The following is a 10,367-nucleotide window of genomic DNA, read 5'->3' as shown; positions in this document are numbered from 1 at the left end:
TATCCAAATGCATTACCATTGCAGCATGCTGATCCTAAAAATCTATTAATATGTAACATTCTGCCTTCGACTGGACCAACACACCATAATAGTCAGGGTTTTCCAGAGAAAGAGAACCAAGGAGATGTGTATACAGAAAGTGAGATATTCATATTAAGAATTGACTGACAGAATTATGGAAGCTGACAAGTCCAAAATCTGCAAAGTGGGCCGGTAGTCTGGAGACCCAGGAAGAGCTGAGGTTGCAGTTCAAGTTGAAAGAATGTTTGCTGGGAGAATTTCTTCTTGCTCAGGGAAGTATTTTTGCTCAGCCAGTATTTTTGTCCTATTTAGGACATCAAGTAATTGGATAACACCCACCCACATTATGGAGGGTAACACGCTATACTTAAAAGTCCCCCAATTTAAATGTTAATCTCATTAAAAAAATACTCTCCCAGAAAATCATCCAAAAAAAAAAAAAAAAAAAAAACACCCTCAAATCCAGAGTTCTTTCTGAACAAATAAAATACCTGGGTATTATGGTCCAGCCAAGTTGACATGTAAAATTAACCATCACAACTACTCTCAAGATAGCTAATGACAAACATCCATCACAAAATATAAATAGAAAAAAAATAACATTTTAGAAGAAAAATGCAGAAATGGTGAAATGGATGTTGAATACATGTCCTACTTCTTTGTCTACCGCTGCATTGAACACTAGAAAATGTCTAAGAAAACGTTCAATCGAAAATAACAGCAAATAAAATAATTTTCTGGTGCAAATATAAAACCATTTATAACCTTAACAGACATAGTGGTTTCTGTTAACAAAGGTGGTGGCAGGTAGGGGTGAGAAACGGCCCAGGAGTTTCTTCTCTCTTATTGCTGTGGAGGCAGAGATGCTGCAGAGACAATGGGGCAGTGTCTGAGCCCAGCAGTCTCAGAACATGGAGGGGACAAGGGCTCCATTCCATTTATACCACAGGTGGACCCTGGCATACAGAATGCAGTCTCCAGACTCTGCAGCTTGGCTAGGGATCACTGCACTATTGAAGAGTTCAAAGTTCGGCTCGACCATAGTCACAACAGCTTCCTTATGGTTTATATGGAAATCCAATACTGGCCACAAAGCCACCCACTATATGCTCTTGGGCTTAAATATTCATGAGTAGAGTTGGTACTTATTTACCTTGGCAGGTTACTTGGGAATCATTCAACCAACAAAAGCACAAATAGCAGAATCCAGGTAGTAGAAAGTGGGGGCCACAAGGTATTAACAGAGCTAGAGGGCTTTAGCTTGCTTCGGAACAGGGAACGGAGCTGTCTTCTTAGAGCCCTTTAAAGACGGAAAGGTTTTTTTTTTTTTTTTTTAATCTCCTATAATCTGATAAATATTGGAGAGTGTGTAGCATGATGAAATCCCAGGTGTAACTATGCTTTGTGGGTCGCTAAGTGCAGCAGAATACCTTGTCAAGGTTCAATGAAGTATTAGTTCTAGTGATTGGGAAAAATCCTGGCTCACCTCTCTGTGAGGTGGGGAAGCCCGCAAAGAGTTAAAATGACTTAGTATAACTGCTTAAATGCAGAAGAAAACATATACAGAGAATATTCTCAGCGAGGTGCAGTGGCTCACGGCTGTAATCCCAGCACTTTGGGAAGCCAAGGCGGGTGGACCACCTGAGGTCAGGAGTTCGAGACCAGCCTAACCAACATGGTGAAACCCTGTCTATAATAAATACAAAAAAATTAGCCTGGAGTGGTGGCATGCACCTGTAATACCAGCTACTTGGGAGGCTGAAGCAGAAGAATTGCTTGAACCTGGGAGGCAGATGTTGCAGTGAGCCGAGATTGCATCGTTATACTCCAGCTGGGCAACAAGAGCAAAACTCCATCTCAAAAAGAGAGATTATTCTCAATACAACCAAACAAACTATAGAGACATTGCACTACAGACTTTCCTGAAGCTTAGGGACAGTCCACTCTGTACATGTCTGCTGGACAGTCACAATTCCCTATACATGTCCTGTATGTCACAGAAATAGTCAAAGGAAGTACTCTAAAATTTCAGTATTTTGGCATCTGAATCACAGTTTTTATACTCTGTCCTGCAACTGGAGAAAAAGGAATTATTAGAAGTACTCTGTATACATAACTTCATTTAATCTTTCCAATAGTCTGAGACATAAGAGTTATCACTCCCATATTGTATGGATACATAAACCAGTTTTAGATGGTCTACATAAAGTGCAGTAAGTTTCATCAGAAGTAAATGAAAGTAGCAGCATTTCTATTCAGAAATATTCCTCAATGGATGGATGGATGAGTGAATGGGCTGATGAGCCCTCAGTTATTTACTTTCATTTTGGTGTCCATTTCCTGCAGAAGGAATAACACCTTTAACTCTACCTGAACAGGAAAAAAAGAAAAGAAAATAAGAAAAAAGAAATGCTGAAGTTGTTTTCAAAACAAATCTTGGAAACCCGTATAATCTTTAGAAATGTATTGACTGTCAAATTTATAGCTAAACTGGCCAGCTATATGATGGAGAGAGTGTGGCAATGTAGACATTGAAATGAAACTATTTATTTCTGTAAGTTGAAGTGACCATATAACTCACTGGTATTGCTGAAGCCTGTAAATTTCTGAGGATTCATGTTGCATTGTATCATGGGGAATGGAGCATAATTCATTTACTGGGCTTCCTTTGGTATTCCTAGGCTGAATATTTCAGCATAAAATTTCTTTTCTCTTTGAAGAAATGGAAATGCAACTGTGATTTTCTAGCAGCAGATTTATTTGCCTCGAGAATAACAGTGTTTTAAGAAGTGTTTGTATACTTGGCTCTGTTTGACAGATGCTGATGACAGGCAGGCCATAGGGACGCCTACACTGACATCACTAGACCACCCCCACCATGTTCCTGGTCTCCTCCAGAGTTCAATGATCCTTCAATAATACATTGCAACTATATAATTATGATGCTAAAAATAACATATGCTTATACTTTTAAAAATGCAGTAGTAAATAATTATTAGGAAGACTAAATAATACAGAGTAACCAAAAAAAAAGAAGAAAATAAAATTCTTTCAAGGCTGTCTACATAAAATAATTATGTTTAGTAAGTTCACAAATATATTTTTATAACTATATATTAGGGGCTCTGTAAACACTGTTCTAGTTCAACATACACATGTTTATTTAGTTCAACGCCCTCCCCACTTGGCCCAGTTGTTCAAAGATGGTGCTGGGAGCTTGCTTTTGCTGAATATGCCCATGTCATGGTACAGTGAGGCAAATGGCATACCCGGAACAGTCAAATCAGGACTGGGCATGATCCACTGACAGGACTGGTCCTTGCTCCTGGTGGGCCATGAGCCAAGGTAATGCTATGGACTAAATGTTTGTGTCCACCCAAAATTTATATGTCAAAACCTTTGTGAAAGGAAAATAAATATTGGGCTCCCCAAATCACTAAGTCAACGGGAAAGGCAAGCTGGAAACTGCTTAGGGCAAACCTGCCTTTCATTTTATTCCAAATAAGATAGCTAAAAAGGGCCGGGCGCGGTGGCTCACGCCTGTAATCCCAGCACTTTGGGAGGCCGAGGCGGGCGGATCACAAGGTCAGGAAATCGAGACCACGGTGAAACCCCGTCTCTACTAAAAATACAAAAAATTAGCCGGGCGCGGTTGTGGGCGCCTGTAGTCCCAGCTACTCGGGAGGCTGAGGCAGGAGAATGGCGTGAACCCGGGAGGCGGAGCTTGCAGTGAGCCGAGATCGCGCCACTGCACTCCAGCCTGGGCAACAGAGTGAGACTTCCGTCTCAAAAAAAAAAAAAAAAAAAAAAAAAAAAAAAAAAAAAAAAAAAAAGATAGCTAAAAAGGTAAGAAGCTACATACCTCCCTGCAATTTGCCCACAAGAAAATTCCTCGTGGACAAAAGACAGACAGAACTCACCTAAGGTAAATGTATATCTGATTTCTTCCTCTTCTCTATTGTTTGTGTAAAAAAATGCAGAATCACTGAGCCAGACTAAATTGTGTATTCCGTGGAAGACTGATCAAGGACTCAAAAGAATGCAACCATTTGTCTCTTATCTACTTCTAACCTGGAAACCCCCACTTTGAATTTTCCTACCTTACTGGACTGCACCAATGTTCACCTTACACATATTGATGTCTCTTGTCTCCCCAAAATGTATAAAAGATATCTGTATCCCGACTACCTTGGGCACAGGTCCTCAGGACCTCCTGAGAGGCTGTGTCATGAATGTGTCATTAACCTTGGCAAAGTAAACCTCCTACATTGACTGAGACATATCTCAGATACTTGGGGTTCACACCTTAATCTCCAATGTAATGGCATTTGGAGATGGGGATTCTAAAAGGTAATTAAATTTAGGTAATGTAATGGAGGTAAGGCCACCATGATGGGATCAGTGTCCTTATAAAAAAAGAAAGAGGCAACATATCTTTCTTTCTCTCTTCCTGTAGAAACTAAGGAGAAGCTGTATGAGGACCTGATCAGGGAGAAGGTCTTCACCATGAACCTGATCATGTTGGCACTCTAATTTTGGACTTCCAGCTTCCAGAACTATGAGAAATAAATGTCTTAAGCCACCTAGGCTATGGCATTCTGTTATAAAATCCTGATCTAACTAAGACTTGGAGAAGATCATGATAAGGCCTCTCCTGTATTTTTAATAGAAATTTTCTTACAAATACACTATAATTTATTTTAATACAATTTTTTGTTCATTTAACCCAGGCTTTTGGTTTGTTTTAATCAGCGTGTTTCAAATATATATGATCCTAGCATCAGTGACTTGACCTCTTAGGATTAAAAAAATTACTGGCCTCAAACTTCATTATATGACTTATGCAAAGTCCAATGCCCCTCACTTCCAACAAGACACTTGTTAATTCTTAGAGTGCTAAACTTCTCAAGTTGATATACACCTTTGGATTTGTGCTCTTCCTGAAGGCTTTTACTAGTGCTTTTCCTATATTAATTTTTCTAAACAGAGAATGCAAATGTGCTTCTGGATTTTAGTACCAACAAAAGCAACTCAAGTGACTCTCACAAGGCCTTTGAGTGTGTAGCTAGCTTTACTGAAAATTTGTCCAGAGAGGGATATTCATAAGCCAGCTTCACAGTGGATGTTGAGTTTTAGGACTCATTCTTCTTAGATGTTCTTTCTGGGTCTCCACAATCAATGAATTGCCATAGCTGAGGTGTGCCTCTCAATACTGCAACCCATCCCTAGAAATCTTTCTGACTCTTTCTGCAACCCTTTTTTCTGGGAATCCAACAATATTTCAAATCTTATTCATTTTTTATACATAACAATTTTGCTCTCCTTTGTTCCCTGAAGTCTCTTTCCAGATTCCACACTTGAGTATGCATATTCACATCTAAATGGTTGACCATCAACTCATTTTCTAAATAAAAATATTCCCTCTTGAGACGACCTACCTTGTGTGACATTGGTATAGTGGTGAGCATAGCTACCTTCAGGAGGAACTCTGATATCACTTATGAGGATAATCTATTCTTATACATTTGGTTATCCATATTGACTTACAGAAAAACTGGGAGGATAGAATAGATAATCATATCAGGAAATCATATATTCTCCTTCCTTAAGTGTCAGGGCCACCATCTCAGGACCATATCATCCTTTTTTCTGTGATACAATTTCCAAAGTGTACCTTGTTCTTGGCGTTTTGAGGTTGTCACTACCCATTTCATCCATGTGGTTTATTTCCACCCCCCCCCCCCCACCCCGAGCCTTGTTGGTTGATGAAATAAGGTTGTAAAGATCCAAAATTTCTCATTGCTCCTTAAAACAAGAACATGGACCATTTTCACTTTCTTATAAATATTTTTAGTTATGTAAGTAAGCACATAGACTTTATAGTTTTATGAGAGGAATGGAAGCTCAGAAAACTTCAAAGTGCTCTTCGTCATGCATTTCTTTCTGATGTTCCTGACTTGTTTAGAAGATTATCTGTGACAACAACGTGGACTGCTGATATTTCATTCCTCTGAGAATAGAGTTCATTTTTCCTGCCCCCCTTTTTTTCCAAAACTGTATAACCTCCCTTAAAAGGCTTCTCTCCCTAAAACATGGGCCCCAAATGACCAGAATAGAACAGTAGGCATCCTGATCTCAAGGAAAGTCCTAATCTCATGCACAGGTTAGCAGTGAGAAAAAAATGGATTAAAATCATGGTCAAAATATGGCATATAGTAAAACTGCTTAATTACAAATAACATACTTTTTCCTCATCAGTAAAATGAAACTAGTCCTATGGTATAATAAGGATCAAATAAGTAAAATAACCTACAAAATGTTTGATATTTAGGTATCCCTAAAATACCTTAGCATGGTACAAAACCAATAGCTTGCTTCTTTATAGCTTTGCTTTTAATTATGTAACCTTGAACAAATAATATAAGTTCTCTTATGTCAGCTTCATCACCTGTCAAATGGAAATGCTAACACCTGCTGGGGGATTCATGTATATGCTTTGGTATCAGCTGGACTGTCCAGTCTTTAATATTCCAAGGAAATCAGCCTTTACTCTATTGCATGCACAATGAGACAACTACCTGTACACAATTCAGCCATTCTGAAACTTTTCCTGGACGCATTGAGGGTAGGGATGTAAGTGCTCACTGGATACCTTTGTTCTTGAAGCCGCATTGAATGAGTTCTGTCAACCCATGATTTTATCATCTCTTGAATGTTGACACATTCCTCCATGTCTAATCTTCAATTCCTTTCCTTTGGATCCTACCTCCAAATTGTTACTCATCAAGACTTGTGGGCATGCCACCAGTTTTACTGAACTTTTGTAACAGCACCGGGAGAATTACACAGAACCTTGGATTTTTGCCTACTGTCTTCTGAAATCTCTAGGCCTCCCATTGTCAGGCACTGACCCTTCTAGCACCTAGTGCTTCCTGAAAGCTTAATTCCTCTTGGTTTTGTTTTGGGATTTGGGGTTTTGTTGGTGGTGGGTGTCGTGTGTTTTTTTAAATTTTTATTTTTATTTTTAAATAAGCCAACATAGCTCTCCATTCCACTTGCTTATATGGAGATTTCTTAATGTGCTCTGGTATACAATACACCTCTCATCATGTGCTTTCTTCTTAGAGACAAAGTAGAACTGTCTGACTTTTCACATTTTCTTTCCTTCTCTCTGCCCCTCTGTCTACCGAGGAATGGGGAGTTAAAGTTTATGTCCATACTATGATGCCCCCTGCCTGCAGGGCAGAAGCAGCTATTGCCAGTTTAGGTTTGAAATATTCTTTCTAGCCCTCTTTTCCTGCACGTAAAACATTTAATACATTTATACTTAATAGGTTCTTAATGAGTATTGGTGGAGAGGAACTGGGAAAAGATGGGTGATGTGGATAAAGAGTATAGTAAGATCAGAAGGAAAATGAGTAACATAAAAAATAAGGAACTGATGTGACAAAATGTAGGTTTCCTATTTAGGGATCCTATTTTAACACACACTTAATACCAAATTTCTAAATTTCCTTACTGCTGTAGATATCATGAGCAAAATATCTCTGTCTCAAAGCCTGAGTAACTGCCCCTCTGCCTCTCATTACTTATGCATAGTTCTTCCTCTTTCTCCTGACATATCTCAGCACCTGTTGTGAGTTAGGAGAACATCTCTCTCTCCTAGGTAGAAGCACAGATGTAGAAAGGCAGTGATTTCAGAAGGTTTATTTTAGGAACAGAAAACTGTTTCCTAATGACAGGCAGGTTGGAGGGGAGTTGCATCTCATTGGTGATGCTGGCAGATCACCCTCTGCTGATCTGTTTTGTCATTTTGTTGTCTGTTGAGGAGACAACAAAATGCTGGTGAGCAGCTGGTGGTGGAATTATGTTTTATGAGGGAAATGTGAGAGAAACTTCTGCCCCCCCCCCCCTTGCTATAATTGCCTGATTGGGTGGGGGTGGGAAAATGAGCTATGCTTTTAACTGAATTAAATGTGCTTTCTCTCCTCCAGGTTCAGCATCTTTAACTATGATTGGAGTCAACGTGCAACACCCTTTGTACATTTCAAATGGGATTTTTCTAAAAAAGAGAGAAAAAAAACTGCCTTGAGCTTCCTGGAATGTCAGAGTCCAGCAGGACTGTGGGGATGTGATATCTTGGTTTATCTGCAAGGAGTTAGGGCTTCCCAGAGAAGTGGACCCTGACAGTAGATATTTTAACAGAGGAACACGCACATGCAACAGTGGGGAGAAGACCTATCAACAGGGCTTGGAAGGAGATACAGTTAGGCAGGCAAAACTCAGTAGAGTAGAAACTTTTAAGGTTCTGATATCTTTTGTAAAAAGCATTATTAATATCCGCGGCACAATAACTGCTCAGAGAATTTAGACAATTGACTCATGCACCATATTATTTTTCTACAAGGTATGCTTCTTAAAAGTTATATGTGTTTGTTTTCTAAACTGTTATGACAGTTTTTCTCGTATTGTTACAGAATAAAATATTATCTCAAATAGGGGTATAAGAATGTAAAAAGAAAGTTATGTATTTGAAAATTCAGTTGAAACTTGTTAAAGATGACTAAAAACATCCCAGTGTAATGTGGTAAGAGCACATTAACTTAAAGTTTGGAAGATAATCATGAGAATAAAGATGATCTACCTTCAGATTCATTTGCGATCATGTAAAAGATATTACTCCACTTGAAAGTAATAAAAATTAAAAATTAAGCATGAAAAATTGTGTGATTTTATTCAAGATAAAATTAACAGAATGCCAACCACAATATCTATGCTCAAAAGAACTTTACCTTCTAAAAGATTGACAAATGTGTAATTAAAAGGCTAACTGCACACATGCATGTATGTGTATACCATGTTTTATGACTTCCCTCCTTAGCCATTATTTTGAATAGCTCACCAGGGTCAGATCTGGATTAAAAGGAATCAGAAGTCTTTAACTTTGCTATGAGTGCGCAAAATCATTCTGGATAGATGAGTGGATGATGTCAGGTGGGACTGAAAGGAGATAACATGAGACAGGAGGATGCAAGGAGGTGGAACCCGTGTGGACAGACTGTAGCAGGGAGAGGCAGCATGTCACCAGACAGCACAGTCACTGAAGTAGGTCTGGGATTAGGACTCCAGCACATGTGCAAAGGGAGTCCGGATAGAGTAGGTCATGGCATAATCCTAACGATGTAGGAAGATGGAATGGCTAACGATAGAGATATTCAGAGACAAAGGAGAAAATAAGCACCTGTACAAATAGAGAGGAGGGTAGGCAGGCAGAAACACTGGGGACTTCATCATCTAGTAGAGCTGCAACACCGGCATGCCAATTATTCTCTCTGACCCTCATTTTCCCCATCTGTAAACTGTGGCTAATTGGAAGGGTAATTGGATGAACTAAATTTATAATATATTTATACCACCTGTTATACATATAATAGTTAAACATCTCCACCATGCAAGAAATTATTTTAGGTGTAGAGAATGCCATAGAAAATAAAAAGAGGCAGAAAACTCTTAGGAAGCTCACTCTCCAGTGGGGAAACTGACACTAAATAGTTAAAATATAATGAAATGGCAACAAAATGTGCTCTGAAACAAAGGAGGTCAAGGAAATGGAAAATCTTCATGATCATATAAGGGTAGGTGGGAGTCAGGTGGGCTATTAATCTACATACTCTATTTTTATTCTAACTGGAAAGAAAAGGAGAATACAGCATTGTAGCTATTGCTATAATTAGTGACAATTTCTCAGCTGCCTTCAGCACAAAACAGAGGTGACTCATGTCCAGCGCATTAGGCTGTTCTCAATGTATTAGTTTGGTACTGCTATAAATAAATACCCGAGATTGGGTAATTTTAAAGGAAAGAAGTTTAATTGACTCACAGTTCTGCATGGCTTGGGAGGCCTCAGGAAACCTGCAATCATAGAGGAAGAGGAAGCAGGCACCTTCTTCCCAGAGTGGCAGAAGAGAGTGTGTGAAGGAGGAACTGTCAAACACTTATAAGACCATCAGATCTCATGAGAACTCAGTATCACGAGAACAGCATGGGGGAACCACCCCCGTGATCCAATCACCTCCTTCCCTTAACAAGTGGGGATTATAGGCCCCTCCCTGGACAGGTGGGGATTATAATTCAAGATGAGATTTGGGTGGGGATACAGAGCCAAACCATATCAGCCAATAAGCTTCAGAGGGCCCTTTAAAAAAAAATTGATGATATAGCATTATGGCTTTTGTTCTTATTCTAAGTGTTATATAAACTTATGGAAAACTCAAAACAATACAGTAAATTATTAAAAAATGAAAAAAGGAGGACAATATAAAAATCACTCCAAACCCCATCATTCA

The 10,367-nt window shown here is 39.0% G+C and overlaps 1 long non-coding RNA gene across 1 annotated transcript; it reads right to left on the bottom strand.

Moving 5' to 3' along the window:
- Window positions 1-754: 754 nt before the first annotated feature.
- LOC141410367 (uncharacterized) lies at window positions 755-9,993 on the bottom strand. The gene is made up of 2 exons (XR_012435286.1): window positions 9,902-9,993; window positions 755-2,391 (listed from the first exon to the last, which is right to left on the bottom strand). It is a non-coding gene; the product is annotated as an uncharacterized lncRNA (long non-coding RNA).
- Window positions 9,994-10,367: the final 374 nt, after the last annotated feature.

This window comes from Macaca fascicularis, chromosome 5, assembly GCF_037993035.2.
Source record: "Macaca fascicularis isolate 582-1 chromosome 5, T2T-MFA8v1.1".
NCBI classification, from domain to species: domain Eukaryota; kingdom Metazoa; phylum Chordata; class Mammalia; order Primates; family Cercopithecidae; genus Macaca; species Macaca fascicularis.
This window is presented reverse-complemented; position numbering and strand designations above follow the sequence as displayed.